Below are 6,266 nucleotides of genomic sequence, written 5' to 3' on the forward strand. Positions count from 1 at the left end.
CAAACCGACACAAACAGACACATAAAACACAAAATAAGGGGAGCGGTTGACAAGATGGGGAGAGAGGGAGTAGGACACAAACACAACATTTGAGAGCAGGGACATCGAGAGAAATGTGGGAGGGAGAGGGCTTGGGGGGAAGTGGGAAAGGTATAAAACATATTGTTGCGGATCTCACCGTCGGCCCCTTTTTCCCCTTACCAAGGGGGGATTAATCCCCTTGTCTGTGACTGACCGACGTGAGTCCTGAAGCTGCCCAGCTCCCTCCAGAGAGGCAGGTGAGCAACCTCGTTCGAGACCGCGGACGAGATGTTATTTTGCCGAGCGGATGGCAGCCCGCGGCTCGAACCGTTAGCAAGAACTAGACCCGATTCTTATGCGTTGGCCAAATCGTGCCACAGGTATTCAATGATGGAAAAGACAAGGACGAACGGATGTGAAGGAAAGAAGGCAAGGTAGGAAGAACAGGATTTATTACTAACTATTATGTACACAATCAAAGAAACCAAAGAAGATGGAAAGATATGAAAATAAAGACAGAAGGAGAAGAGGACACATTGCAAATATTAACTTACCTATACAAGCTTACTTAAACCCCAAGACAAGACAAAAGACAGACGACAGTCAGACTTACACGGTGTTGATGACAGGAATGGCAGGAGGTGGATGGCTGGACGGATGAGGAGGTGGGACCACAGGGCTGGAAGGATGCGGGTCCGGTTGGTTTGATCACCGGCTCGAGTTGAGCAGCCGCCGACCCTCCTCAATAGTCTCCGCACGGCGGCGTTGCTTCGTAGCCGCGGCCGAAACCGCTGTCAAAGCTCAAAGCTGCGGTGGTCAAAACTGCGGTGGTCTCAAAGCTGCGGTGGTCTCAAAGCTGCGGTGGTCTCAAAGCTGCGGTGGTCTCAAAGCTGCGGTGGTCTCAAAGCTGCGGTGGTCTCAAAGCTGCGGGCGTCTCAAAGCTGCGGGTGTCTCAAAGCTGCGGTGGACTCAAAGCTGCGGTTGGTTCAGCTGCGGTGGACTCCTTCAGGTCAACTCTTACGCGCATCTCTCTAAAAGGCTTGTGCGGGCGCTTTTATAACGCGCTTTGAGATCAATCCGCGCCACGCCCGTGATGGTATCTCACCAGCCCTGATTGGCTGGTGAGTGGTGGGGGCTCACTGGCTCCACCCTCCGATGACGAGGGGTGGGCAACGCCCTTGTTTGTGGGCTTGACCGCGTGCATAATGGAGTCTTGGGGTAAAGGTGGTGCCAATAACCCCACCCAAAGTTACTGGCACTTTGAAGATGCCATGGGGGTGTCGGAGGGATCCTATCTTATTTCAATTCGGTGCAATGCAGTGTCAATTAATGGGAGACAGAGCCTTATACTGACATATAATAAAGAAATAACTTTAGAAAGGTTATATGGTGGCCTATGTGCTTGTACATGGACTAGCTACGGTGCACTCATTTCAATTAACAGCCAATTAAAGGGGAAATGTACATAGGAAATTTTAATACTAAATTTACAAAGTGAAGGTTCTAAAAACCGGAACACAGCACCCTCATTCCTCACGGCACGTCTTGGGCCGACAAAACTTTAACTTAGTGTGGCACGTAGGTGTAGTTCCCTCTACAATTAACCTGACCCTGAGTGTGACAGTTTTAAAACACAAATAAATATGTCCCTCTGCTGCATTGCACCCTACCTAACAGATTCACGCCCACAGGATAACCGAATTGCGGAATTGTTCTCAAAACTAAACATGAACGGTGGGGAGCATTATTTACAAGTGACGCTGATTGTATTTACACTGCAACCCAGGACCTGCGATTGTTCTTTTGGGGGGGGGGGGGGAGCCTGCGCTGCATCGACTGCATCGACGCACCAGCACTGCATCGACGCACCAGCACCAACAAAGAGCACCATAAAGCACCAAAACGCACCGGAGTGCACAGTCACCATAGTTTAAAAAAAAAAACCCTGCTGGTGGTCTTGCTCTTCGGCTCCCTCTGCTGGCCGTTGTCGTTCTTGATGTTGTCAACTTGTTCTTCTTGCTGGCGGCCTATTTAGACATAAAACAAAAGCACAACCGTGTCCACTGTTTTTTATTCATGGCCCACAGGGGCCGACTATGGGTGGTTCACCTGTATGGCATAGGTGCTACGTTACCGAGGTCTGCAAGCAAGATCTTCTTCTGGCCAACCTGGCCGGTTCCAGCAGAGGGGCCATGCCCCAACCCGTGGGGTCCATGAGTGGTGCTCAGCCACAGACATGTGGTCCATAAGTGGTGCGTGGATGCAGGCAGCTGGTTGCGGGGGTTCGGGCACACAATGGCGGACTACCGCACGCTCCCCTCAGTACCCAGAGAGCACGATCCATGGCTCGGGGAAGGAAGACAGAGAGGGCAGGTTAGCGAGGGGTAAGGGCGCAAGGGTACACATCAATAAAGGTAATGCAAGGTGAGGTGCGCCTGGAGACCGAGCGGAGAAAAGCTCGTCCCTATCGTACGTCACCCCACCCACCACCTGTTCTACCCTTTCCCCTTACCCCCGTATGTCCAAAAAATCTACACCTTTACAATCCGTCAATACGTCTCGTCCTCCCCATATTTCCCCTATACCAAATTCGTCACAATCCCATTGTCTAAATTTGCCATCACCAATTCATCATCAATCCTCATAAGGAGGGAGAGATGGAACAACAACACAATGTCACACCCACGTCATGATGCGTCTCACATTCCAAACATTTGCACAAAAATAACAAAAACACATGGCATGGTGTGGAGTTCTGTCGTCACCCCAGGTGAGTGGATTTAGATGGTGCGAGGAGATTTCAATCCTAACTATCCTCTAAATGGTGGTGTGTATACTCCATGTATTCCATACTCCATGTATTCCACACAACCATTCTCCATACACCTGTTCACTTGCACAACTGTGCAATCACTCCTGGTGCCACCTGCACCCTCCTTCCTCCCAGGCTTCTTCAATCATTCAATGCAATGCACAACCACAATTATTCCTCATACGCTGCTCCATACACTTCCACGCTCAATACAACTCACAATCACCTCACACTTTTCACAATACACTTCCGAATACACTTTCAACACTCACACGGCATCATCTAAGCTGACTACTCCCTTCTGAAACTTGCGCTTCCCAGTCGCCCCTTATATGATTGCGCTCCCTCGTTGTTATAATCCAAACTAATCTACCTACATCCCCACTACAGGTGGAATGTCGCTACTTACCTCTACCGTTACCTATGGTCATCTTCTCTAGATCCCTATCATTTTATCCAAACCCTCCCTCGGCGAGCTTACACTGCCATAAACCCCATAAACCTATAGCTCATGTGCCCCATGTGTGAGGGATGGCAGAGTTGCCATCCCATCACATCGGGTATCTCCCATTATCAATTTTGCCAATCACAAATTCCCTATCCCTACCAAATGTCCTTTAACTTGAGCCTCGGTGCGTCGTTACATCATTAAAACTCGGCTTCGCAAAGCCGAGCAATGAATGCGGGTGGCTGGTCGCCTGCAGGTTGAATCCGTCTGGCATTCGGTTCAGGGGAGGCGGTTTGGTCGGGCCGAGATTCCACGCACCATCTCGGCGCAGCACCTTCCGGTCAACCGGCCCGATGGCTCAATCTCGCCCGGTCGGAACCCCGCCCCTGCAAGGGGGCACTACACCGTTCCGATCCCTCCTACCCGCCCTTGAACCGGACCGGTCGCTTTGCCCGGCAAAGCCCGGACTCGACCGTGCGGGGCGGGGCCAGACCCGAATCGGCAACGACGCTTCGAAGAGAAGCGATGCAACACCGACCCGCGCCGGGCCTCGCATCCAACAAAGCGCACCGTGCCCCGAGTGCTCGCGTCGGCTAACCGTTGCCCTAAACGCTGCCCCGTTTAACGTCGATGCCTTACTCGCATACGCGACCCTTTTCACACTCACAAAACCCAGCGTCTCGGCGCCTCCAGTGCATCCCACACACTCCGTCCATTCCACCACCGCACTCCCTGTTACACACCACACCTCTCGCGCACACTCACCGTTCGCACACTTCCTTAACACACCTCGTGCACCGTCTTGCGCACTCTCCCTCGGTACGTATTCCGTACCACTCACCATGGGCGTGCACTCTCGCATCCACCCACTCACGCGCTTCAATGGGCTCTCCCACACCTGCGCTACAACCAACTCAGGTGTGCATTCTCGCACACTCTCAACCATTCCAAGCGTGCATTCTCGCACCCGCTCCTCCACCAACTCACTCTCCGGGTCACTCTCACCCTCGCACGTACACTCCGTGCACTCAACATGCATTCCCGCTCGCACTCGGTTTCACTCCCACACTTTGTAACATGCTAAACTCTTTGATGCACACTTTTTCCTCACACGCGTGCCATTCGCTTTAACACAGCACACAAAGGACCTTCCACGAACGCCCGGATGCTTTCTCGATCCCAAGCGCACGAAAATTCTTTCTGCGCCAAACATCCTCCTGCAAAATCTCCCCGCACAATATACAGCACGACTCACCTGGGGGATTCTTCTCCTTCGCTCCAACACCACCTGCAAACTTTCATTGGTGTTATTAAGCACAGCATCGTGATGTGAGCAGGGACTTTGCACATTTTCCATCTTCCCCTGCCGCGAGTGCTTTTCTAAGTCCCCGGTCTCTCCAATTTCAATTCCCACTACTTCTTTGAATGATTCGGACTTAATTTCTTTTTTCTTTCCCTCGACCGCTGGTCCAAATAAAATTTTGTCTCCCACCTCGGCGGTCGCCGGCTTCCCCATACCCCAGGTCACGATCTCTACCCCCGTCATTTTACCCGCGCTTTCCTCCACCTTGCTCAACCAGCGCTTTTCGAGTCGCGTTACCTTGGGACCTGCTCGCCCAACCTGCGGTCTCTGTTCTCCCCCATTTTTTTTATTTGGTCACCCAATCTGTTTTCCATTCCCTCTCCATTCTCCCCCATTCTCCCCCATTTCCATCGGCCCTCATTTTGTCCATTATTGCTTCAATTTGGTTTCCCAATTTCTCACTATCAGCCCTCAATTGCTCACCCATCTTATCGCTCCAAGCATCCTTTTTTTTTTCCATTCGCTCACCCATCTTGGCCATAAGGGCCTCCATTTGCAGCATAAAAAGGTTCAAATCCACCGGTGCTGCGGGCGTGGCTGCCGCAACCGCGTGCGAGCCGCCATTTTGTGCGCCTCCCACCTCATGTGAGGCGCCACCATCTCGTGTGCCTGAGACCTCCGCTACCACATCCTCATTGCTCTCCTCCTCCATTATTACTCCCACCTCCTCCATGGGGTCCTGGGTCGCTTCTACCCCTTCTAACTCTCCCACCGGCACCCGATCGCCTTGACTATCCATGGCACGATTTTAAATTTGGATGTTATTACAATCTCGGCCGCTCCAAATTTTGAGTGCGCTAAGCGCCCTTCAGGTCCGAATCTCGCTCCTGACACCAATTGTTGCGGATCTCACCGTCGGCCCCTTTTTCCCCCTTACCAAGGGGGGATTAATCCCCTTGTCTGCGACTGACCGACGTGAGTCCTGAAGCTGCCCAGCTCCCTCCAGAGAGGCAGGTGAGCAACCTCGTTCGAGACCGCGGACGAGATGTTGTTCTGCCGAGCGGATGGCAGCCCGCGGCTCGAACCGTTAGCAAGAACTAGACCCGATTCTTATGCGTTGGCCAAATCGTGCCACAGGTATTCAATGATGGAAAAGACAAGGATGAACGGATGTGAAGGAAAGAAGGCAAGGTAGGAAGAACAGGATTTATTACTAACTATTATCTATCTATAATTCCAGTAATCTCTGTGTGTGTGTGTGTGTGTGTGTGTGTGTCTGTGTGTCTGTGTGTCTGTGTGTCTGTGTGTGTGTTTGTTTGTTTGTCTGTGACCGCTGTTTCTCGACAACAACGGGTCCGATATACTTGCAACTTGCCAGGTATATTGCTGGGGACCCGAGGATGTGCCTTTTCAAGGTTTGAAATTAATCGGACAAGTAGTTACCGAGCTATGTCCAAAAAACGATTTAACCAATCAGAGAGCAGCGAGCTATCACGTGTGCCGAACGTGGCGAACAGACTCTGCCTCGGACGGCACATTTGAGAGCGTATTCATTTATTTCACAACTATGTTGGCGCTATGTTGGCGTTAAACTATGTTTTAAAACTAATAAAAACTAATTTGCGATTCTTTCACTTTCCAGCGCGTTTGGGCACGCTATGGCGATTTCTTTACCAAACTCC

The sequence above is a fragment of the Myxine glutinosa genome, chromosome 10, assembly GCF_964187855.1.
Source record: "Myxine glutinosa chromosome 10, kmMyxGlut1.1, whole genome shotgun sequence".
Taxonomy (NCBI): domain Eukaryota; kingdom Metazoa; phylum Chordata; class Myxini; order Myxiniformes; family Myxinidae; genus Myxine; species Myxine glutinosa.